The sequence below is a fragment of the Dermochelys coriacea genome, chromosome 2 (genome assembly GCF_009764565.3).
Source record: "Dermochelys coriacea isolate rDerCor1 chromosome 2, rDerCor1.pri.v4, whole genome shotgun sequence".
Lineage (NCBI taxonomy): Eukaryota > Metazoa > Chordata > Testudines > Dermochelyidae > Dermochelys > Dermochelys coriacea.
The window spans coordinates 153,668,153-153,694,899 of record NC_050069.1 but is presented as its reverse complement, the minus strand read 5'-3'; the positions used below and the strand labels follow the sequence as shown (position 1 = coordinate 153,694,899).

Here is a 26,747-nt window from a genome sequence, read left to right as displayed (position 1 = left end):
TACTATTAAACCATTCTGGCAGATGTGTTGGGGAACATGGTTCTGTGAGCCCTATTTGGAGTGTGCTATTTTCTGCATGCAATTGCCTGACTTGGTTCTGCAATAGCTGGTTCTCCAAGGTCAACTGCATGACCTGGGCCTGCAGGGTTTGGTAGCCCATGCAAACTATCATGTCTGGGACATGGCATGGGCGGTCTGATCTAGTCATCAGAGGAGGAGTCAAGAACCAGGCTGGGTCAGTTACCAGGAGTTCAGAGTCTGAGGTATGCCAGAAGGCAAAACTAGAGTCAGGTGTCAGGGGGCAGGCAGGCCCATCAGGTTGCCAGAAAATCAGGCAGTAGGAGCAGGTAGCACCAGGGAAGCAGTCTTAAGCAGGAGAAACCCACTTGCATAGACAACTTCCTCTGCTTGGTTTAAATAGAAGCAGGGAACCAATTGAGACCCCCAGAGTTCTGCCAAATAGAACCGAGGACTGGAGTCCTCTGTCATAGTTGAGCTTCTAGTTCTGGCAACTGTTAGTAAGTCACTGGTTGACGAGTCAGAATTTACTGGCTCCTTGGAGACAGGGGTTTGAGACCTGCAATCCCTGACTGTAACGTTTAGAAAACAATGATGAATGTATTTACAGTGAACACACTTTCTATCACTATCTCATCTCACCTGTTTTTTCTCAAGAAACACTCCTATCCCCTTCCCACTATCGACACCTCTCTTCCCAAGACATGAGTTCCCAGCACTTCTTAGATAATAAGACAAGTCTCTTTCTCCAGAATTGTCTCCTGCTCTGTCATTCCCTACCTGGTACCTGCCCTGCCAGTTGTCATCCTGACACTTGTAGACACAGAGGGCTGGATCCAAAAAGGATTTGGGTATTGTGACACCGAGCACTACAAGCTTAACTTTTAGGTGCTTAGAAAATCACATGAACAAACACTGAGATCTACAAAGCCTAAGTTAAGTGCATAGGCTCTCTATTCATGGGAGGAGATCCACAAAAGACAGCACCTATGCTGGCCAATGGCAGCTGATGACCAGAGGGCTGTGTGCTAAACCCCTCCCCTCTCATGGAGATAGGTGCCTACGTCTGGAGCGCAGAGAGGAGCCTATTTCTGCTTGTGACCCTCACTTGGGAAGCCCTCTCCTCGAGTCAGGTGGCTGAGGAGCCTAAATTATTTCTTGTGAGAATGAGTTGCCTCACTCTACACAAAATAGCCCAGTGATTAAAGCACTCACCTGGGATATAGGAGATCCAGGTTTAATTCCTTCATCTACTTGGGGAGGGAAGGATTTGAAAAGACATCTTCCCACCTCTTCTGAGAGTACTATAACCCCTGAGCTATGGGACAGTCTGATGCAGAGCTTCTTCAGTCCCCCCTGTTAAATCTGTTCCACTGTGGATAAATAATGAAAAAGTGATGGGAGCAGAGGACTGGACCCTGAGTAGCCCACTCTGAGGTTGGTGCTCTAGCCACCAGGCTACAGAATCATTCTCTCTCTCTCTTTGGCCCAGTGACTCTTTGGATTAAATAATGAAAGTGGAACAGCTTCAACAGGAGAGATGGAGGGAGCCCCACAACAGAATAACCCATAGCCCAGTGGTTAGAGCACTCTCCTGAGAGGTGGGAGACCCCCCTTCAAATCCTTTCTGCCCTGCAGGTAGAATGCGGGGGAACTGAACTGAGATCTACCACATTGCAGATGAGTGCTCTCACCACTGGGCTAAAAGTTATAAGGTGGGCTGCAGTACCACCATCACTCCTCCTCTGGCCAGATTTTGAATGGGACCTGTCCAATAGGCAGCCCGGCCTTTGAGCATACCTACTGGATTGGGTGCTGCAGGCAAGAAAAGCATAGGAAGGCCTCTCTTTCCTGGGTTGTGGATCACTCTGGGGCTTAGATGTTCAGGTGTCTAGAGTAAGGCAGGAGCAGGCATGCCCAGAGGCAGAACTTTAGGCATCTGGGAAACTTTTACTTCAAAAATTTAGGAGCTAAGTGAGTTTAGGTGCCTATAGAATGAGATGGTAGCGAAATGGGAGTTTTGTGCATTGCAGTGGAATCTAAATTTGGGATTTAGACACCTATATCTGGAGTTAGTTACCTAAGCGCTTTTGTGGATCTGAACAATAGTGCTGCCCATAACAATCCTCCAAAATCAGCACTCAGCACAGTGGTTGAGCTGAGAAGAGAATTGTCAGGTGGCTCAGAACACATAACAAGAATGAGACATTCTGAGAACCAACAATGATGACCTGGACATGTTGAGACTTGCTCTAGACAAGGTAACATTTCAGTACTATGTGGGACTAGTTAAATCAGTATTCTTTAAGCATGAAAAGTGGAAAATCAAAATGAGATGCCTGTAGCTGTAGATCAGCATGTAAACCAGAACTTAGTCCTAAAGTAACACACAGGAGTTGGTTCAAGAAGTAACTATAGTTGATCCATAAAGCAATAGAGACTGAAAAATAATTAAGAATGATATCCAGAGAGAAGGGAACCTGACAGAACCAAGAAATGTGATACAAAACTTAAGCAATTAAAAATATAATACATGAAAAAGCTAGTCAAAATGACCAAAATCAAAATGGAAGAAATTAAAATCCTTATCCATATCACTGAGACTATTTAAACAGCTATAACGGAGTCAAAGATGGCATGCTTATCCCTACACAATACAGAAGCAAGAAGGCAAGAAAAAAACCAGTATGGCTGGAAGGCAAGACTGGTGGGTTTGAATAACCCTTTGAGAGATCCTTCAGAAAGATAGAAATCCACCCCAAGTAAAGCCAAGAAAAAGGGAGCACAAATTATAGCAGATAAAATATAAAATGTTAGAGGTGAAGATCTACTAGTTATAAAAAAAAAAAGCAAACAATTCTTTACATATATCAGATATAAGCAGCTTATGAGAGAACCAGTGTGTCCCCAGGACATAAAAGAGTGAAGAAAATCATTACATTGGGCAAGGAGCATCTTTTTCGTTCTGTGTTTGTACTGAGCTAAGCACAATGGGATCCTGGTCCATGAGACTGGGACTTCTAGGTGCTACAGTAATATAAATAATAACAACAATTAAGGAAGATAAGGGCATTACAGATATACTAAGGCTCTAATTCTTTATAATGTTACTTCAGTTTTATATTACACAGGTGTAAACTAGTTTAATGGGCTGGAAAATCAGTGGGAAGCTGGAAATGACTCCTCTGAGTCCTTAGCACCATTTTTATATTAAAATAGTCAGTTAATTTGGGATTGCCTCAAATTATTATCTCATTGACCACCTACAAAACCCAAAGGCTGATCCTGTATAATGGAGGATAGATGTCAATTATGTTTTGAGAGGGGGTGTTTGCTGGACAACCCAAAAATGCAAAGGTGAGCTCCTTGCTCTCATGAATAACAGAAAATTTGTCCCTTAGTATTCTGGAATAGTTGTAGGGAAAGGAGAAAGGAAGTAGGTTGATTGGCTGGGGTTGGGAAGTGGGCATCAGGAAGGAAGGAGGGAAATTTTGATTTAGTGTTCTGTAATACCAATAATCACTGGCTAGTAAGTGTCTCTAATCCTCTTCTAATTTTGTTCTGGCATTTTATTATGTGTGTGGCACATCTGTCTTGCCAGCTGTTTTGCTTGCTTTAGGGAACTAAAATGATCTTACAGCAGAACACAACTAGCTCAAAGTGTGTAAGAGAGAAAGTAGACATAAAATTAAATCTCTCATGTGCCACAGTATGTCTCCAGTGACCAACAAAATAATAAAAATGCACTATGGTCATCATCGCTTTGAAATACAATCATAGGGTGCATCTTCAAATAGTTTAATAAAACTATTAATATAATAAAATATATTAATATAATAAAACTCCAGGACTTGTTTTTGTCTAGTGAACAAATCATGCTTCCTAAACAGGAATGATTTTAGTATGGCTCCAATGCACCTGAAATGCTATATTCATACAAAAGCCACTTGTTTGAATGATGTGATAATTTAAGGAAAAGAATATACCTATGCAAATGTACTCTATATTGTAGCTTTTGAACCCTTTTGTTCAATCAACGGCCAGTGCCTTTAATGTGTTCCCACAAGATGAAGAAAGCTTCTATAACTAATCTTGACTTTAAATACTTAATATTCTAATCTGCCTCATACATGGGCAACACTGTTGATTAGAAGTAGGCTACATATGGCAGAATATGAAACTGCTCAATTATGTATGTCATTGCTTCATTCCCAATCTGTGGGAGGGGAAGGAAGGGAAGCCCCTTGCGAAATGTTTTTTAAATAAGAATTTTATAAGGATGCCAAAAATTAATATGAAGACATTTTGTTGTTAATCTTCCTTGGTACAATGTAAGGGAAACAATTTTACAGTATTTTCTTCTTTAATCCTCTTGGAAAGTAAAGAAATGGTATTTTAAAAATGTTTCTTTATAAAAATGAATATTTTTATCTAGTTACTGAAATAGCCTCTCCGCCCAGTCATAGTATCTGATCACATCAAAATGCATCTGTGATGTAAGAAATTATCATTCCCACTTTGAAACAAGGGAATTTAGAAACAGAGAGATTAAGCAATTGTCCAAGGTTACACAGGAAGTCTGTGGTAGAGTGTGGAATTAAACTCAGATTTCTTGAGTCCTTTTCCAGTGCCTTAACTACAAGACCATCCTTTCTCTTCACTACCCCAATGAACAATACCTCTGATTATGTTTTATAATAATGAACACAAGGCTCCATATGAACCTTGAACACATATATTGGACCCACTAACCTCTTATTCATAGTACAATTGGCAACTGTTTACCCAATATGTCCTGAGACCAGAGCAGTGGAAACTGAACTTGGCACTTCTCTTCTTAATTTATTAAGTATTTCTTTAAAGAAAGAACAAGAATTGCATAGTAGAGGTGCAGCAACAATATGCAAGCCACCTTGACTTTTGCTTTGGAAGCAGCAGTTCCTCATTTACATGTAGAGCCATTTGTATGATAGCCAGTGAAATGTATCTCCTTTGATTTAAGTGGACTTTAAATAGGACATTGCAGAAATACTCTAGCCTTTTTGAATGCTGCTTCAGTTTTGAAATATTGCTCAGCTTGCAGAAACAGGAAGGTGGAAATCTGTTTGAAAAAGTCACCTCTTTGTTTGTTTTGTGTAGCTGTAGCATCATAACAATCAAAGAATTGTCATCCTGGATCAGCCCAGCAGTCCATCTAGTCCAGTATCCTGTTTCCAAAAGTGACTAATATGTTTCACGTTCAAAGGAATGTCGAAAATCCCTTTAATTGATTATAACATGTATGAAGGAAATTTCTTCCTACCCCAAGCAGTTCGTAGCTGGGTTGTTCTCTGAAGCATGATTAATTCCTATTATTTGTATACACTTATTTTTTTTGCATTATTTCTATTCTATATCACTGTTGTTTTTACTGTGCCTTATATGAGAAAGGGTAAATACACATCATGTCACTCACCTTTACTGTGCCATTAATTGTTTTATATACCTCTTCTATGTCTACTCTTGTCTCTTCTCTAAACTAAATTGAAGACTTTCTATGTCTCATAATTTTTGTTGCCCTTCTTGGGATCTTTTTGATTTCTTGCCTATGCTTGCTGAAACAGGGTTTCCAAAACTGTACATAGTATTCAGGCGGGGACATAAAAATGATGTTTATAACAGCATTGTAAAATTGCCAGTATTATTTTCTGTGTCTTTCTAAATAGAGTCTAACACATTTTTGAAAGCTGCTGCAAATTGAGCAGATATTTTGACTGAACTGGCCAAAATAACATCAAGGCTTTTTCCTGAGTGGTTACAGTAAATTCAGAAGCCATTACTGTGTATGAGTATTTAAAATTACTGTTTCAAAGTCAGACTGTTGCATTGTGTTTTCCAATGCTTATCTTTATTAAGTCTCTTTGATGTTTCTCACACTAAGGAGGAACTAACCTAAATAAGTTTAACTAACTTTAGCCTTAACTAACCTAAATAAGTTTGTCAGCAAATTTTGCTATCAGATTATCTGAAAGGAGATATGAACAATTAATAAATATATTAAACAACAATGGTCTTCATACAGATCTTTGGGGCACTTCACTGACACACTAAGTTCATGCAGGCATGTGGAACTAGGAGTGCTGGGGGTACGACAGCACCCCCTGGCTGGAAGTGGTTTCCATCATATACGGGTTTACAGTTTTGTTCTACAGCTTTCAGCACCCCCACTCTAAAATTTGTTCCAATGCCACTGATTCCACGTTGAAAATTTACAATTTATTTTGAATTCACAGCAGTATGAAGTTATCATTTTCTGATCTGCAAGCTACAGTAAAACCATACTGACAAAACAGAAACATAAATCTTCCCAGGATCATTTGACCAGTATTCTTATTTACTTGCAATGTACTGTGATCTGTTTCAAGTGACGCTATCAGAAAAAAATTGTATCTCAGAAATACATATGATCTTTATTCATGTTTTAAACTTCAACATAATCAATTATTCAAAATGGGTATAAGTTCATACTTTGCTGTGATCTGCTTTTCTCCTTCTTGGGAAAGAAATATTTTGCCAATTTAAAAAATATGTATACAGCTATGTCAGGAAAAGGTGAAATACAGGCATATTTTTGTTATGCTTCTGGGATAACATAAGCATAACAAAAGTTTGTGTAACAAATTTGATTGGTTCATGCTGTCATTTTTGTGTTTATCTGGTGCAATTTATTTTCCCTGCTCCTTAAAATGCCTAGAAGAAACCAAGCACTTACAGTATCCAAGATATTTTTTATTCCTTTTTGACCACTAGATGTCATGACTCACATTTTTGTGAATGTCCCCCATATTTTTGAAAGAATTAAAGAAAGACTTAAAAGGTTCATGTACTTTTAGACTGCACTTAACAAAATGATGCCTGAAGAGGACATAAATCTTGGCAAAAACAGCGCACGCCAGTGTTCTATTTCAATTTGATTGTACTCTTTGGTTGAACCATAGCTGTTAAATTAATGAAATAGGAAACAAAAGACCAAATTCAACCTTGGTATAAGCAGAGATTGAACTCACTTACAGTACTGAATTTGGCTCCAAAAATAGAAAAATAAAGACTTTATCAAGTCATCTGTTGAAATTAGTGTAACCATGAGGCATAAAAGAATACAGGAAAAGTATACATTCAGATTTTGTCTTCTCATTCAGAGGTAAATTACAGATGAGCTGTACTTTAAATACAATGATTAGAGCCAGAGGAATAATTGATTTTTTGGTTCAGTGAGCAAACCAAAAATTAAAAAAAAATGAAAATATTTGGTTTGGATTTAAAATGTTTGGAATTTCTCATCAAATCAGAAAAGGCTGCTTCCAAAAGGAAAGAGAGGGTCTCTCTTGTAGCATTTAACCCAGTGATTAGAGCATGTAAGTGGTGGCCACAGCAAATCTCCATTTCATCCTTCTGTTTTAAAAAGAGTTTAGGATGACAGCTGTGTAGATAGAATTTAAGGGGATACAAAAAGGAAGAAGAAAAAGAAGCAGTTGCAAGTTTAACTGCCAGTCTTTCCTTGTCATTAGTACTGTGTAAATTATTGGAGAAACATCCCTCCTCCTAACTTCCTGTAAGTAAAGAATGCAAAATAAATAAACATCAGTTTGAAACAAATCTCATTAGGGCTGCATGGGGGTAGGAGAGAGCAGTGCAATGGCTTTACACTGGAGCCTTTGCATAGGTCTTTGTAGAAGACAGTGATATAGATGGGGCAGAGAAGTGGCTATGTAGTTGTATGTACATGTAGTTGGATACAAGGGGTCCAGCACCCCAAACAACTGAGGTGCTCTCATTGCTACTCCAGCCTTCTGTAATATTCACTGCATTTCTGGGTGGCTGGATTTCACCTTTCCAGGCTGCATACTGAACTTCTATGGCAGCTGAGGAATGATCAGACTGTTTTTGTTTGTTTGTTTGTTTTGTTTTGTTTTTTTCCCTGAAGATTTTCATTCTGAGCTCCTCTAATAATTTTTGCTCAACTTGGAGCTTAAAACATAAATAAAATTTTAATATCCAAACAAGGAATAAGAGAATCTTCCAGAAACATGATATGAACCTTAAACAGGCTTAGCAAGAGTAAAAACAGGGATTTTAAAGAAAATGGTACAAGCAGAGATAATTTATTTCAGTATATATACATGATATAACGTTGAAAGTCCTCACAGCTTCTCAGCCCAGAACTTCTCTGCTAATACTCAGAGCTTTCCAGGACTGGCTTTCAGTGCTTCCCAGAGCAAAATCCCATGACTAATTAGTTTAGTCCCTCCCATGTGCATTCCACAGAAAGGAAACAAGCATCCTCCTTCTGTGTTAACCTGTATATCTGGGATCGATTGCCTAACTTTTCCAATACAGCAAACCTCTCCTAGGGTAAGATTTTTGGAGAACTCCCAAATCTCATTTTAGAGTATTAAACCTAATCCTCACTGTTCCAATACAATTTCTAATCTCTAGGCCCTCCTCAGATCAATGCTGAATGTTTCAGTGTAAAACTGTAATTTTCAAAATATTTTTCAGTGGCAGTATGTGCAGTACATATTGCACTGGATTGTAATATCCCTTTATTTGTCTCTAGTACACATATACCCTCGCTACAAGACCATGAAACATTACTCCAAACAAAACTGCCTTTTGTTGAATCATCTATGACTTCTGTGTATTGAAATGATGACAGGTCAATTGAAATGGGAGTCACAGACCTTCAGAGTATATGAATTAACAGAAGGGATTTTAGGGCTAGATTAAAAGTAGGTTCTTCCCTAGTTTTTGCTTTCAGGAGACTTCAGATCAAATCTGGTCTAGCTCACACATGAATATTAATTTTATCATCTCAGTTTAGTGGGAATTCTACTCTTGACAGATGGATCTGTGTTGTTGCATAGCTTGTAAAATCAACTAATATATTTGTACATTCATGGCCAGTAGCTGATTTTACAAAATACTCAATGAAGCCCTGCCATGACAACTAAGTCAGCTGAAAAGTACAAAACACTCCTACAGAAGACAACAAATTGCAATGAAGGTTTACTTCAAATAAATTAGTGCCATATTTGTATTCCTGCTGAAGGAATATTTCACTTTTCTGCAGTCCCCACTTTATGGAACCAACTGATCAATATCCTCTACAGCAAACTGGGAAAGATTAAGAATGAGCTCTCAAAACTGGATACTCTCGTAAAGAACCAACCTTCCACACAAACTTCCTCGTGGCTGGACTTTACAAAAACTAGACAAGCCATCTACAACACACCCTTTGCTTCTCTACAAAAGAAAAAGGACACTAAACTATCTACAAAAAGAAGGATTCTGGGTGGACTCCTCCTGAAGGTCGAAATAACAGACTGGACTTCTATATAGAGTGCTTCCGCCAACATGCACGGGCTGAAATTGTGGAAAAGCAGCATCACTTGCCCCATAACCTCAGCCGTGCAGAACACAATGTCATCCACAGCCTCAGAAACAACTCTGACATCATAATCAAAAAGGCTGACAAAGGAGGTGCTGTCGTCATCATGAATAGGTTGGAATATGAACAAGAGGCTACTAGGCAGCTCTCCAACACCACTTTCTACAAGCCATTACCCTCTGATCCCACTGACGGTTACCAAAAGAAACTACAGCATTTGCTCAAGGAACTCCCTGAAAAAGCACAAGAACAAATCCACACAGACACAGCCCTGGAACCCCGATCTGGGATATTCTATCTGCTACCCAAGATCCATAACTTGGAAATCCTGGACGCCCCGTCATCTCAGGCATTGGCACCCTGACAGCAGGATTGTCTGGCTATGTAGACTCCCTCCTCAGGCCCTTTGCTACCAGCACTCCCAGCTATCTTCGCGACACCACTGACTTCCTGAGGAAACCACAATCCATCGATGATCTTCGTAAAAACACCATCCTGGCCACTATGGATGTAGGAGCCCTCTATACCAACATTCCACACAAAGATGGACTACAAGTCATCAGGAACAGTATCCCCGATAATGTCACGGCTAACCTGGTGGCTGAACTTTGTGACTTTGTCCTCAGCCATAACTATTTCACATTTGGGGACAATGTATACCTTCAAATCAGCGGCACTGCGATGGGTACCCGCATGGCCCCACAGTATGCCAACATTTTTAGGGCTGACTTATAACAACGCTTCCTCAGCTCTCGTCCCCTAATGCCCCTACTGTATTTGCACTACATTGATGACATCTTCATCATCTGGACCCATGGAAAAGAAGCCCTTGAGGAATTCCACCATGATTTCAACAATTTCCATCCCACCAGCAACCTCAGCCTGGACCAGTTCACACAGGAGATCCACTTTCTGGACACTATGGTGCTAATAAGTGATGGTCACATAAACACCACCCTATATCGGAAACCTACTGACCGCTATTCCTACCTACATGCCTCTAGCTTTCATCCAGATCACACCACACGATCCATTGTCTACAGCCAAGCTCTACGATATAACCGCATTTGCTTCAACCCCTCAGACAGAGACAAACACCTACAAGATGTCTATCATGCATTCTTACAACTACAGTACCCACCTGCTGAAGTGAAGAAACAGATTGGCAGAGCCAGAAGAGTACCTAGAAGTCACCTATTACAGGACAGGCCCAACAAAGAAAATAACAGAACGCCACTAGCCATCACCTCCAGCCCCCAACTAAAACCTCTCCAACGCATCATCAAGGATCTACAACCTATCCTGAAGGATGACCCATAACTCTCACAGATCTTGGGAGACAGGCCAGTCCTTGCTTATAGACAGCCCCCCAACCTGAAGCAAATACTCACCAGCAACCACACACCACACAAGAGAACCACTAACCCAGGAACCTATCCTTGCAACAAAGCCCGTTGCCAGCTCTGTCCACATATCTATTCAGAGGACACCATCATAGGGCCTAATCACATCAGCCACACTATCAGAGGCTCGTTCACCTGTGCATCTACCAATGTGATATATGCCATCATGTGCCAGCAATGCCCCTCTGCCATGTACATTGGTCAAACTGGACAGTCTCTATGTAAAATAATAAATGGACACAAATCAGACGTCAAGAATTAAAACATTCAAAAACCAGTCGGAGAACACTTCAATCTCTCCGGTCACACGATTACAGACCTGAGAATGGCTATCCTTCAAGAAAAAAGCTTCAAAAACAGACTCCAACGAGAAACTGCTGAATTGGAATTAATTTGCAAACTGGATACAATTAATTTAGGCTTGAATAGAGACTGGCCCACCTTGATTATCACTACAAAAGGTTTTCCTCCTTCCCCGCCTCCTTCCTGCTGGTAATAGCTCATCAATAGTGATCACTCTCCTTACACTGTGTATGATAAAAACCCATTGTTTCATGTTCTCTGTGTGTGTATATAAATCTCCCCACTGTATTTTCCACCGAATGCATCCGATGAAGTGAGCTGTAGCTCACGAAAACTTATGCTCAAATAAATTTGTTAGTCTCTAAGGTGCCACAAGTACTCCTTTTCTTTTTTGTAAATACAGACTAACACGGCTGCTACTCTGAAACAGTTTATCTGAGGAGAGGATTGAAATAAAATGTGTGTCCAACATGCAGACTGAGCTACTTTAACTTTGCAACTGTAAGTTTTATCAATTTAACTCAATTTTTTGATGTGTTTGAAAATATTAAAATGGTTCAGAAAGGGGCCATAAGAGTGATTTGAGGTTTATTTAGCTTTTCAAAGAGACAGTTAAGAGGTTACTAGATCATGGATTATAAATACCTATGCTGCGATAAGATTTCTGATAACAAAGGTCTCTTCACTCCAGAAGAAAAAAGCATAATGAGATCCAACAGCTAGAAAGTGAAACTAGAAGTCAGATTGGATGTAAGTTGCAAATTTTGAGCAGTAAGAGTAATCAGTTATTGGGAAAAATGACCAAGAGATGTGGTGGCTTTTACATCACTTGAAGTTTTAAAATCAAGATTGGATGTCTTTCTAAAAGATACATTGCAGCCGAACCAGTAGTTATTGGGCCAGGAATTACTAGGTGAAATTCTCTGGCATTGTGTTATGCAGGAGATCAGACCAGATGCTCATAACAGTCCTTTCTGGCCACACACACACACACACACACAGACACACACATACACACACACACACACTCACTCACTCAAACTAATTTATTTTAAAAAGAAAAGAAAAAATAGACAACTACCTGGCAATATAAAACAGTGAGGGGGGAATCTTAAACTGTGGAATGATTATTATCCTAAATGGCTGAGCTATGGAACAGTTTTTCTTTAAAAAAAAAAAAACCCTCCCAAGCTCACCTCTGTCATACACAATTCATTTATTTCATAAGTTGGAAAGCTTTAAAAAATTGTAAAGAAAAACTGAGAATAATAAACATAGACTGGCCATTGCTTCCTGGTAAAAGAGAATGTTTCCTATATATTTTCACACAATGCAGGAAGTAGAAATTGTGAGAGAAGCCTAAGTTTGTCTGCACGACTGGTTATCTGCTTAGATTTGCAGAACCTCTTCTTTGAAATCGCACATACAATATCACTAAAGTAACTGATTAACTCTCTTGTTTTATATGTCAATGAGATTAGTAATACTTAATATAACATCTATTCTTGTAATTATAGGCCTCTTTTCCTTTCTGGTTGTTAATGTGTGTGCAAAAATTAAATATAACCGCACGCTTTGGAAAAAATCTCTGTAAACCACAAAATAATAAAAAGTATGAGAAATTTGAACATAATGAAGACTTTGCAAATAGAGATCTCGAGAAAAATACATCATAGAATAACTGCAACCAGCAGCCTTTTGAGCCTTGTGCATTAAAATAAGCAAGCATGGCCCATAATGGCCACCAGATGGCTCCCAACACTGGAATGTTGTAAACTTGTAAAATTCCCTTTTTTCTAAGAACAAATGGCTTGTGCATAACCAGAGCTACATGGATTTTCTCTGGATCTAAACAACTCTCCCCCCCCCCCACCCCCAGCTATTGAGCAGACACGCAGGCTAGAAACCAGTTTGAAAGCCTCATGGATATATCATTTCCTGTTCAGTTTGAGGTGGTTCTTTACAAAAGGCTCTATGACCGCTTCCCATTCTGAAGAGGAGTGCTCTGGTGTTTGTTTAGCTCTCAGTTCCTCATTGAAATGAAACATGCATGGGCAGCGGATATAATAGGTCAGGGAAGGCTCTGTCCTCCCTGGCTGCAGCTGGGTTGGGGTTGCTCCAGCCACAGGAGGGAGAAGTTTCGGGGGAGATGTGGGGCTCAGGACTCTGGCCGTGGAGGTGGGACCTCCTGTGGAAGGGGCAGGGCCACGGGGCCAGCCTCCCCAAAGGGGAGGTCAACTCGCTGCCAATGGAAACATATATCACAGGCTGCTGGGCAGTTCTCTGTAATAAAAGTGTTATGTGCCTGTGCACATGCAATGTTGGAAATAAATGAAAGTGCTAGCAAATCATTGAGCTGTGTTTTTGTTTGCTGGTCGAAACAGTTAAATTTCCCTTAATATTCTTTCAGTCTTTCCCCATGGCTGCCTAGGTTGTTCCCTTGATTGATCTGCAGCAAAGACCCTCTTCCTTTGGTATGGAATGTAAGAAGCACCTCCAATATATTGTGCTTTCTGGATTTTCTCTTTTTCTTTTTATACCTGGATAGCATTGGAAGACAAAGTTATCTTTCTGAAATAACTCTTCTGTACTGGATAAGAGTCTGAGGAAGACTCAGGGGAAGAAATTTCTCCATCCTCACTTGCAGCCGATCCTGCTTTTATTCAAGTCAATAGCAAAACTCCCACTGACTCCAGTGTGAACGATCAGGCTTTCTTGGCAAAAGAATCATTGGCACAGATGGGGCCTAGCAAGGTCCACCCCTCCTTTGTTAAACTCTCCAGACCTAGAACTATGCAGAGGAGACCCTCTCCTGTGGCACTAGGATCCATGCGGCATCTCATTCTCCCCCTCCCCGCCCCCGCAACCATATGGAATCAAGGAAAAACACCGGCAAGTAGAAACTCCCGCCTGGAGGAGATGCTGCATCAACAGCCAAAGCAGAGACCTGGCAGAGAATTTTATGATGGCAGAGAATTTTCTACTGTTTTGACTGTACTTCGTCAGCCCTGTGCTGATTGGCTGCTTGCTCCAACCTTCTCCCTCCCTCACAGTCTCTTTGCCTTAGCCTCACTCCATACCTGCCCCCTTTACCCCTTTCTCCCCTGCCCTATGCCCCTCACCTCCCTTCCCTTCAGTGTGCCCTCTCCATTCCCTTTGCCTTCTGTTTAGTTTGCTCCCCACACTACACCCCACGAAACATAAAAAACAAGAGCACGAACACAACATGCCATCACACTGTTCACTCTGCTTGTTTGTTAGACCCTTCCCCATCCTGTGTCTGTCTTTTTTATTTAGATTGTGAAGCCTTCAAGGCAGGGACTATCTACTACTCTGAGTTTGTAGAGTGCCTAGCACAATGGGCCCAATCCCAGTTGATCCTTAGAAACTACCATGATTAATAATAATATTATTATTTCTTTCAGACTCTTGGAAAGCATGGGTGCTGGGACTACGGGTGCTAGGGGTATGGTAGCACCCCCGGCTTGAAGTGGTTTCCATCCTATATAGGGTTTACAGTTTTGTTTAATGGCTTTCAGCACCTCCACTATAAAACCTGTTCCAACACCACCACTTGGAAGGATTCTTGGTTTCTGATTAGTTTGGTCTTTTTTTAATTGCTACACCCACTGCATTTCTGCCTGCATGTGTACTCATTAAAGACAATGGCTGTTAAAGCTGTGCCAGATTCCTCAAAACTTCTGCAGAAGGCTGTAGACAGCTCCTTGTCAGTAAGCTTTGTGTTTGTGCTTACCTTTTTTCTCTAAAATTTCCCACCACTGCTGCTACTTGTATGGCTGCACTTGTGGGAGAAGCAAGGGAAACACATGTATAGAGAGAGCTCTGGGCAGCCCCTAGTGTTTTGAGCATGGTGTCATCTAACACAACTGAGAACTACGTAACACAGTGTTTAAGATGCAGGTTCATCCATCTACACTTGCAAAAACACAAAGCATATTGACAAACAGCTGTGATAAAACATTTTAGGGAGGGAAATCCTAGTGTACACAAAGTCTGAAGTTCTCTGTGCTGACAAATGGAAAAAGGGTTTTGCTGCTTATTTAGGTAATAGGAGCAATCCCTTTCAGAACTATTGCCATCCTCTTTCAGAATGCAAACCACGATAGCTATGATTTCAGGTCCAGATTACTTTTCCCCGGAAATGTCCACTTTTGCTATACAATATCATTTGGAGCAGTATGTACTAGAAAAAAAGGCACAGAGACTTTTGTAGACTGCACAAATGATATCATACTGAAGTAGGATCTGCTCTCATTTGCCCCTCATCCAAATACAGAGCCAGATCCTCAGCTAAATGTCAATGTAAATGCTAAATGTAGCATAAATTGGCACAGCTCCACTGACTTCAGTGGTGCTAAATCGATTTACACCAGCTGAGCTGAGGACCAACCATTAGAAGCCTGGATGTCTGTTGAGTTAATGAATATAAATGCTCATGTTTCAGCAACTTTGATTAGCTTGATATTCTCCTTCCTCCAGGCTCATCTTACAAGAACAAACTCTTTCTTAAATCCCTAGTATTTAATTTTTGCGTACTTCCGAGTGCTACTTAATTTTTGTTTCTTCTACCTGTTTCATAATAAATTAACTAGTGAATTTCTATTTTATTTTGGTTGAATAGTTTATTAACAGAATCTGAATCCATCAGCTTTCTTCTTTTATCCTTAAGGGAAGACAAATGCTACAAATGCTGTGTTTTAAAGTAATCATCACTGACTTTAATTATTGTGCACTTGACCTAGGGGAACGTGAGCCTGCTGGTGAGGAGGCTGACCTGTGTGGGTTCAGCTATGAGTGTGTTGCTTTGTAATGTAGTCCCTATGTGCTGCTGTGCTCATGTGTTTTAGCAAGGATTCCTTTTAAAAGGTGGTTGCTGAAAAGCTCAAGCCTTGTTTAAAAATAAGAGCAATAGAAATAAATTTTTGTTGGTTTTTGTCTTAATCTTGCTTTTTCCTTTGTATTGATTCTTCATAATGCTCACACTCTGACAATGAAAGAGCACTTCACAGTGTGGCATAGTTTGTTTATTAGGTTATCACTTTCTCCTCTTGTATCTATCTTTTCAGACCAGCTGCTTGCAACATGAAATGTTATTGCCAAAGAGAGTGATGAAGAAGAGTTTAATTTACTGAGAAACTGAAGTTATTTTTATGGAAGAAGGGATATTTACTGATATCACAGGATCATTGTAAAATAAATAGAAGTGCTTGAGAGTCTCAAATGAAGAGTTTCAGAGTAGCAGCCGTGTTAGTCTGTATTCGCAAAAAGAAAAGGAGTACTTGTGGCACCTTAGAGACTAATACATTTATTTGAGCATAAGCTTTCGTGAGCTACAGCTCACTTCATCGGATGTATTCGGTGGAAAACCGAATGCATCCGATGAAGTGAGCTGTAGCTCTCGAAAGCTTATGCTCAAATAAATTTGTTAGTCTCTAAGGTGCACAAATACTCCTTTTCAAATGAAGAGAAGGTTCCTTAACTAAATCCCCAGATACAGCCACCTTCTCTCACTTTGAACCCAAACTTTATAACTGAGGACCATCTTTACTAAGAAGTAAACTATTCTCTGTGCAAATTGTTTTTAATTATAATTTTATTAATAATAATCCACAAAATTCTAGTGTTTGAATAGGGAGTGTAACCTAGTTGTTAATTGGAGACCAGGAGCAGGATCTGCTAGGTTCTACCCCTAGATCTCCCACCAGCTTGCTATGTTTTACTGGACAAGTGATTGAAATTAGAATACCAGCCTTCGCTATGTTGCACAAGAAAGAAGACACAGAAAGCCTCCTAAATAAGCAACATGGCAGAGTTTTTCTTTATTATTCAAGGAAGTTTGAAGGGAGAACCTCACTATGGCAACCATAAAGGAGTGTGGCCTGCTACCCAGGAGACATAAGCAAATATTTTGCCAGGGTATATGTACCTCCATAGGGAGAAAAATACTGGGTACTAAGGGGCTCTTTAAAGTAGTGGTAAAAGGCATAACAAGAATCAATGGCTGGAACCCAAAACCAGACAAATGCATACTGGAAATAAGGCACAAATTTTTAACAGTGTGGGTGATGAACCATTGGAACAAACTACCAAGGGAAATGGTGGATTCTCTATTTCTTGAAGTCTTCAGATCAAGACTGAATACTTTTCTGGAAGATATGCTTTCATAGAATCATAGAATGGTAGGACTGGAAGGGACCTTGAGAGGTCTTCTAGTCCAGTCCTCTGCACCCAAGGCAGAACTAAGTATTATCTAGACCAGCCCTCATAAGTGTTTGTCTAACCTGCTCTTAAAAATCTCTAATGATGGAGATTTCACAACCTCCCCAGGAAATTTATTCCAGTGCTGACAGGAACTTTTTCCTAATATCCAACCTAAACTGCCCTTACTATATTTTAACCCCATTGCTTCTTGTCCTATCCTCAGAGGTTAAAGAGAACAATTTTTCTCCCTCCTCATTGTAACAACCTTTTATGTACTTGAAAACTGTTATGTCCCCTCTCAGTCTTCTCTTCTCCAGACTAAACAAACACATTTTTTTTCAATCTTCCCTCATAGTTCATGTTTTCTAGACCTTTAATCATTTTTGTTGCTCTTCTGTGGACTTTCTCCAATTTGTCCACATCTTTCCTGAAATGTGGCACCCAGAACTGAACACAATACTCCAATTGAGACCTAATCAGCGTGGAGTAGAGCGGAAGAATTACTTCTTGTGTCTTGCTTTTAACACTCCTGTTAATACATCCCAGAATGGTGTTTGCTTTTTTTCCAACAGTGTTACACTATTGATTCATATTTAGCTTGTGATCCACTATGCCCCCCAGATCCGTTTCTGCAGCACTCCTTCCTAGGCAGCCATTTCCCATTTTGTATGTGTGCAACTGATTGTTCCTTCCTAAGTGGAGGACTTTGCATTTGTCCTTCTTGAATTTCATCCTATTTACTTCTGACCATTTCTCTAGTTTGTCCAGATCATTTTGAATTTTATTCCTATCCTACAAAGTACTTGCAACCTCTCCCAGCTTGGTATCATCCACAAACTTTATAAATGTACTCACTATGCCATTATTTAAATCACTGAAGATATTGAACAGAACGGGACCCAATCCCTGCGGGACCTCACTCATTATGCCCTTCCACCTTGACTGTGAACCACTGATAACGACTCTCTGGGAATGTTTTTCCAACCAGCTATGCAACCACCTTATAATAGCTGTATCTAGGTTGTATTTCCCTAGTTTATTTATGAGATGGTCATGCAAGACAGTATCAAAAGCCTTACTAAAGTCAAGATTTACCAGGTCTACTTCTTCCCCCTCATCCACAAGGCTTGTAACCCTGTCAAAGAAAGCTATCAGGTTGGTTTGACATGATAGTCAAACAAAAGTTACCGGGCTCAATGATGGGGTGACATTTAAGGGCCTGTGATAAACAAGAGGTCAGACTAGATGAGCTAATTGTCCCTTCTGACCTTCAAGTCTATGAATCTATGAAGCGCATATGTTCCAGATGGCAGCATACCCTAACTGGCAACACACTCTGTCAGCAGCAAGTGTGCTCCACCACACATACCCCAGCTCACTCCATGAAATCCTGGCTGGTAGGATTCATGTAATACAGAATTATCTCCCAGTGTTTTTGTTCTACCTTGCAGCACTGGCCAAGGCAAAATGTAGAATTTAACCTCGTTGTCCCTCAGGTTACACAACTATAAAATGGCTATAATACATACCTGACAGGTATTGAAGTTTAATGAATTAATGTTTTAAAATGCTTTTAAATCTTTGGATGAGAGGTGATGTATAAGACCTAAGTACGATTATTGTTATGATTAACAAAGCAGTCTCCCCATTCTTTGCAAAATATGTAATGGAGAGTTATTTGTGTGATCAACTGGGTAGCGCAGGAAGTTGAGGGAGGCAGGGAAATGGCAGACACCTTAACTGAGTGCTGCTGGACAACAAAAAATCATGAGAAACTCTTTTAAAAGATCTGAAGTCGTGAAATTCATGATCCTATTATGAGAGCTGTAAGGTACTGACTAAAACCCACAATCTCAAAATCAGAAATCTTCCTATGTGAGATTTTTGATAGAGGCAGAGCTGTCTAGCCAGTGATTACAAGTTCTACGTACTCTTCAAAGTCTCTCTTTTAAAGTAAGTTAATCATTTCCTTACTCCATGAAAAGAAAAAGGGACGTGGAGTATGGAGTGAAAGAAGTGAAGTGAGGGATCAGGATGTGTGCCTTGATAGATTTGAAACACACACACACACACAGAGAAAAATATTTATATATATACACACATGACCAAAATAAAATATCATTGTAAAGTAAGGTTAAAAATTTAAATGCAAAAAAGTTAGGAAATGATGAAATGAGAGCATTAAAATTCTCCTAGTAGTAACATTAACTCTGCCACTTAGCACATATTTCAGGCTGCAGACTGATATATACCTACCTAAATATATGCAATGTGCAGTGTAATTAATTTTGATATAATACTTTCTTTCTATTTTCTGGCTTTAGTGCATTTAAAATTGTGACCTTAATGTATTAAAATTCACTTTTCTTGTATGTTTTCTTTTTAAAGAAAAACAAAACAAAAAACCAACAAAATTACTGCTTGAGTAATAAATATAAGCAATTAAACAGTCCATGAAGGCTCAGAAGTTTGAAATTCACAAATAACTTTGGATGAGGGTCATGTTCAAACCTTTGCAGTGGCTTTTTATTCTATTTATTTATTTATTTGCAAGGAGACCATTTTCTTCAGGGTTAGGTTAACAGGGCAGCAGCACACAGGTTCATACTGTGACAGCCAAATCATTCCAACAGAAAAGGACAGATTTTTTTTTTAAATAAAAGCTTACAGTTTGCAGAAAATTATGCAGATCACTTAAAAAAGAAAAGGAGTACTTGTGGCACCTTAGAGGCTAACAAATTTATTTGAGCATAAGCTTTTTGTGACCTACAGCTGAGCATAAGCTTTCGTGAGCTACAGCTCACTTCATCGGATGAAGTGAGCTGTAGCTCACAAAAAGCTTATGCTCAAATAAATTTGTTAGTCTCTAAGGTGCCACAAGTACTCCTTTTCTTTTTTGCGAATACAGACTAACAGGGCTGCTACTCTGAAACCTGAAGAACACTTAGAGATCCTAGAACAGCAGGAATGACAGCTCTTTCATGCCTGTGATTTTCTTTTGTCCTTGAGGGTGACAGGGATGTGGGTTTTTTTGTTTTTGGATTCTGTGTGTGTTTCAGCGAGAAATTTGCAACATTCTTAATGCAAATTGTCCCAGCAGCAGCCTAACAGTAGATGTCCTCAGGTCAGGCACAAAGTATATGATGTCATGTAAGGGTCAGGGCTTTGTTAGGCAACTAAATTCTTAGCAAATAACTACTAAGCAAAATTATAGTAAAAACTGAGTTATGGATGTGTATAAATTACTTTTTAAATCCCAAACAAGATATGTGGAATGGAGCTGTACTAGTAGACAAGCTGAGCCAGAAAGTTAAACATTTGAAAGGAAGCTATTTAACATCATTAATAGACCACTTTCCCCTCCCACAAGAATTATCTTCAGGATGTGAGAATGCAAATATTTATCCTTAGCATTTACTTTGTAAAAGAGGCACTCTACTCATTGCCTTGCTCAGGAATCAGAAAAGAAATGGAAACTGGCTGCATCTCACCGGCTATGGATTCCTTTGGTGCAAGGGAGTCCCCTAGCCACAGCAAAGGGAATGTGGTGGGGAGGGAGTATGGCTAAAGTGTGCTGTGTTCAGGCTATCCCAAGCTTGCAAACTGTCTCCTTGACACAGTCAATTAACCATTAAGGCTATGGCCAATGCAGAACCAGAAAGAGAATCAGGGAATGGAGCGGATCTCAGTCATGGCAGAGCATCTGGATTTATGTATTTTTCCACTCAGTAACAGGTAGAAAGATTTCCTCAAGCTTTCAAAAAGTAAAAATTCCTCTAATATAACTTTTGTGGTGAGAGGAAAAATAGAAAATTTTAGCCTGAATGGACACATTTTCAGAAAATTATGAGCAAGAGAAAATAGTTTTATAATGGAGATTTGTATTTAATTTAATGTATAGACATAATACTGTACAATTTAACTACAAACATTTTGTAATTTTAGTTTTAATATAGAGTAGACCTGGTTGGGAATTTTTTCATCTAAATGATTTTTTAACAGGAAAGCAGTTGTAACCCACACAACTCCTGTGTGTGATCCTCTGCCCCAGTAGTGGCACAGAGACCACTTAGAGATTGAGTCTGCTACAGCCTTAGCTAAGAGCCATGTGGCTTTTAGTTCATGCGGTAGAGGTTCATGTACTTAGCTCCAGAGGTCCCAGGTTAATCCTGCCCCGACAACCAGCATCTGTCAGTGTTACACAGTGTCTTCAAAATTATATGTTCCATGGGAAAATTTAGATTTTCCCCAGACACTTCAATATTGGGGGAAAAATTGAAATTAAATATTTTGCTTCAAGTCTATTCAACCGAAACAGAAACATTTCAGAATTCAAATTTAGTTTTGAGACTGTTCAACATTAAACCTCATCTGCCTAGAGTGCTGTAGTGCCTCATGGAAGTTGTAGTTCAGGCATCTTAAGCCCATATTCTCCCAGATAAGTCAGGCTCCTTGGCCAGACTACATCTCCCACAATACACCACGGCCTCAATTCTGACAGCATTGAATAGGGACCTCACATGCCTATGGGTGGATCATGGGAGATGTAGTCTGGTCAGGGAACCTGATGCATTGGGGAAAATGAGATCAATCAGCATGTCCAATGAGACATTTTCAGCAGCATTTGAACTCTGGACTTTAGGGGGTTGATCATGACAACATAACACATTTCCCCTATCTATGAAAGTGGTGCTTAAAAAGTGTTAATTGAAATGTTTTTAAATGTGTTCACAAACACACCACCTATTTTTCTACTTTAGAATAGGCCTCTGTGGTAGAGCTATTAGAGCAGAAAGCAAAACACACAAATTCCCAGGGAGTTACACAATGATTTGCTAAACAGCAGTAGAATATTGAAAATCAGGACTTCTGTATTCTACCACTAGCTCTGGAAAGGGAGTGGCATCTGCCATGTAAGAGTCCTGGGTTCCTGCTCTACTAGAAATGACCAGTACTACCTGTTGTTGTTTTTGGTGTTGTTGTAGCCAGATTGGTCCAAGGATATGAGGGGAATAAGGTAGATAACAATAAAAAAATCAGATTAAAAAAATAAGATTTATTTTATTTAAATTACAATAACTTTTTTTTTAAAAATGAACCTTTTTAAAAGTAAAATTTAATCTGAATTTAATACAAAATATGTTAAGGCCTAAATTTATTATAATCTCTGAAAACATTTAAATAAAAAAGAAATATGCTGAATCCATGAGCCTCCATCAAAAACTTTGTATCAAGGGCTGCTTTGCTATATAAAGAACAATGGGGGAAAATATCTAACTTTTCAGATCATGTTTTTTAAAAATGGCACAATAGGTCAATACAATACAATACAATACTACTGTATTAAGGTCTTGGTGTGGAGTGGGACTCAGGGGCTGTACTATTAGGTGCAAGAGAGTGGCAAAGTGATCACAGGCATTGGGACCGAGCTTCTGACTCCAGGATCCACGGTCTCATCAGGAGCATCCATGGAGACCATTTGAGTGGTCTCATACCACTATTTTATAGCTTCTCCCTGCCTGAGCTCTGATTGGCTCAGCTCTCAAATTATAAATATTGATGACTCCACCCACCATGGAACTTACTCTCCAGATCATGAAAAAACACTGACCTGCCCAGTAACTACCAGCCCTTGATTTTGGATCATTCTGGGCACTTCCAGTAAATGGCTTTGCCCTGTCTCCATGTGTGGTACACAGAGATACAAACAAACAAAAATCTATTCATTTCTCGGTTGCCTCCCTTTATTTCTAAACAAGCAAGCACTGCTGTGCAAAGGCATGTGAGTTACAGGAACAGAACTCTTGGACGGTTGTTAGTTCTTCTGTTTTTCTGGGGTGGGTGTGGAGGGTAGGGGAGTTCTGTAACAAGGGAGAAGGAGCAGAGTGTGCAACAAGAAAAGAGCAACACTGATGTTAAAGCAGGATATTGTGGAAAAAGGGACAACATTTTTCAGAGCACAGCCTCCAGTGTTGATTTCAATACATGGGAACTGCTGGAAAAAACCTGCCATGGCTGCAGATTGTAAAAAAGATCCTATTTGGGAATATTTTCAAGAAATTCTTATACCTGTGGGTAAAAAAGGAACACGTGCCAAATATAAACAGTGCAACAAAAAGATGTAAGACCTGTTACCAGAATGAAACAACATTTAGAAAAATGCCCCTCAGAAGGCAATGACTTCAAAGATGATGATGTAGACATGTTTGAACAATCAGGAGCAACTGGTTAGTAAACTCACTTTTGCACCATTCTTAAGGAATGCCTACCATGTCTTACTTTGCTGGTAAAGGATAAATTAGATTATTGTCATAAATTTGTGTTTTGGTGGATTACTTACTTATGAATTTCAAAATGTTTGTGCTGGAAATACAACTGGTATGTTAATGTATCATGGGAGTACTTTTCAATTACATTGTTACTGTTACTACTGCGTTTCTGAAATGATTTTTTTATTGCTCAATATAATCAAACACTGTAGGTGAAGATTTCCTGTTTAAATGTAAAGTTTTAATAGGCATTTATGAACATTTTACATTTTTTTTATCAACCTGTTTTGTATATTACTACAGGGTTTGAGGTTTAAGGGCTTAAGGATATATTTAGATCATCCTTGTGATTTATTAATTAGTTTTCCAATAAAACTGGGTTTACAATAAATAATATCACATAACCAGTGCTACAAACAGCTGTAGCAGGAACACTCTTACCTTTTCAATCTCATTTTTTTAAAACTGAGTAATACTCAGTGAGTGAGAGTGACTTTTTTTTTTTTTACCAATTTATTTCAGGGTCCAGCTTAGACATAAGGGGGGTTATGAACAACCATCTTCTGCCATGTCTACAATTTCAGATTTCAGAGTAGCAGCCGTGTTAGTCTGTATTGGCAAAAAGAAAAGCAATACTTGTGGCACCTTAGAGACTAACAAATTTATTAGAGCATAAGCTTTCCGATGAAGTGAGCTGTAGCTCACGAAAGCTTATGCTCTAATAAATTTGTTAGTCTCTAAGGTGCCACAAGTGCTGCTTTTCTTTTTACAATTTCAGAGTCATCTGCTGATACCACCACCGATGCTGCAACTAAACATACATCAGATGGTAAATTAGCTGTATAAGCAAAGATTTTTTTCACCCTCCAGTAAATCTGTGGATGAGTTCCTACCAGAACCAGTGAATTCCAGCAAGACTCCATAGATGAAAAGTTTGCTCAGTTCATTTATGCAACAAATTCTCCCTTTTGTCTTGTTCAGAACAAATATTTAATTGACATAGTTCAATCCTTACAACTAGGCTACTCTCCACCTGACAGAGCAGACAGTGCTGGGAGATTGCTGGATACAGTATACAAGAAAGAAATTGAACAGTGTGCAAAAAACATTGATGGGAAATTCATTAATCCGAGTCTTAATGGCTGGAGCAATGTACACAGTGTACACAATGATCCAGCAACGTATGCTTGTGTGACAACAGGAGAGGTCTATTTTGCAGAAACAATAGTTACATCAGGAAATGCCCATACAGCAGAATACTTAAAAGATGTGACAGTACTATTACAAACTGTGAACAAAAATTCAAATGTTAAGTAAGTAGCTTTATCACAGACAATGCTGCAAATGTAGCAAAGATGAGAAGAAATCTAGAAGAAGATAATGAAGGGAACCTGAAACTTATATGGGTGCAGTACTCATTAGATGCATCTTTTAGTCAAAGACTTAAGTACAACTCCAGAAATAAAGGAAAATGTTGTTGAAATTGCAAAATAATTTCATAGCAACCATTGTGCTTAAGCTTCACTGACGAGATCAGGGGAATCCCAACTAATTCACCCCAAGATGTGCAAAGGAATTCTGTGGTTGACTGTTTTGAGTAATTTATTAAGAACTGACCTATTCTGATGAAAATTTGTGAAGAAAATCGTGACAAAATAGATAGAACTATCATAGCCAAAGCAGTCAACATCAGATTAAAGAGAAATGGAGAAGATCTGAATATACTGAAATCTATTTCCATAGCACTGTACAAACTGCAGAAAGTTTGCTGCTGTATTGCTGATGCTGCTGAAATTTGCAAAGAACTCAATAGATATTGACGAAAGTAATACTCAACAATTAAGTAAAATTGCAGGTAGTAAAGAAGCAGATGGAGCAAGCACGTATTCCACCTCACTTTCTTGCCAAATATTCTCAACCCAAAGTATGAGAGTAGATGCCTAACTGCTGAAGAAGATACTGCTATAGTACAGGCATCTGATAACCACCCATCAATCATGCCAACCACAATAAATTTCAGGGCTGGAAGTGAACCATTCAAGCAGTACATGTTTGCTGATGATGTTTAAAGTCATATCACTGAACTGGTGAAAGTCACTAGCTAAGCACCTGGGACCAGAGTTTGTTGATGTGCTAAACCAGCTTTTGACAGCAATAGCTTCTGTTGCGGGCATAGAGAGAGATTATTTTCTTCATTTGTACTAATTCATTCAAAATTGAGAAAATGATTGGGAGTTGAAAAAGCAGGAAAACTGGTTCTTCTCTTCAAGTCTATGAATAAAAATGAGGAGAGCAGGGATGAGATCTACTAGTTTTAAAAGTCTGAAGGTCTGCCTAAGTAACTTAGGAGACTTGTCTCATTTTCAAGGGACTTAGGTGAGTAGGAATTTAGGCTCCAGTCATTATAATTTAGGAATATTTGAAAATATTCCCAGGTTGACACGAAATAATCAGTTGATTACAGTTGATCCCTCTGTTTCTTTACTAAATCATATAGTTGTAAATATGAAACATGTTTTGATAAGAGAAGTTTATGTATCCAAAACATTTAAGGATGTTTTATTTCATAAAAATAATTGTATATGCTGTTGTGTATTTAATTAAATTCCAGTTACCATCCTAATGGAGCGTGACACAAATCAGAAGCAAAAAGCTAATTATCTAGTAAATAAGCAATTTATCATTCCCCATGTTCTAACATATTAAAACTATACAATTAATAAGACTCAGAAAATATTCAGCTATATAATTGCTTAAATAAATGTATGTAGTTATAGTGTAACCTCCCAGGTAGAAAAATGATGTACCAAATCTAGTGTAAAAGCTCTATTCAGTTGTACACCAACATGTTTTAATTAGGGCTGTCAAGCGATTAAAAAAAATAATCGCAACTAATCATGCGAATAAAAAAATTAAGCAAGATTAATCACTCAATTAATCACACTGTTAAACAATAATAGAATACCATTTATTTAAATATTTTTGGATGTTTTCTACATTTTCAAATATATTGATTCCAATTACAACACAGAATAAAAAGTTTACAGTGCTCACTTTATATTTCTTTTTGATTACAAGTATTTGCACAGTAAAAACCCCCAAAAG

The 26,747-nt window shown here is 38.9% G+C and overlaps 1 protein-coding gene and 1 long non-coding RNA gene across 4 annotated transcripts in view; both read right to left on the bottom strand.

Moving 5' to 3' along the window:
• GABBR2 (gamma-aminobutyric acid type B receptor subunit 2) overlaps positions 1–26,747 on the bottom strand; it is an 868,870-nt gene that overhangs the window by 109,069 nt on the left and 733,054 nt on the right. The window lies entirely within an intron of this gene.
• On the bottom strand, positions 1,489–13,082 carry LOC122458842. Its single transcript, XR_006279122.1, has 3 exons — positions 12,180–13,082; positions 8,400–8,404; positions 1,489–1,499 (listed from the first exon to the last, which is right to left on the bottom strand). It is a non-coding gene; the product is annotated as an uncharacterized LOC122458842 (long non-coding RNA).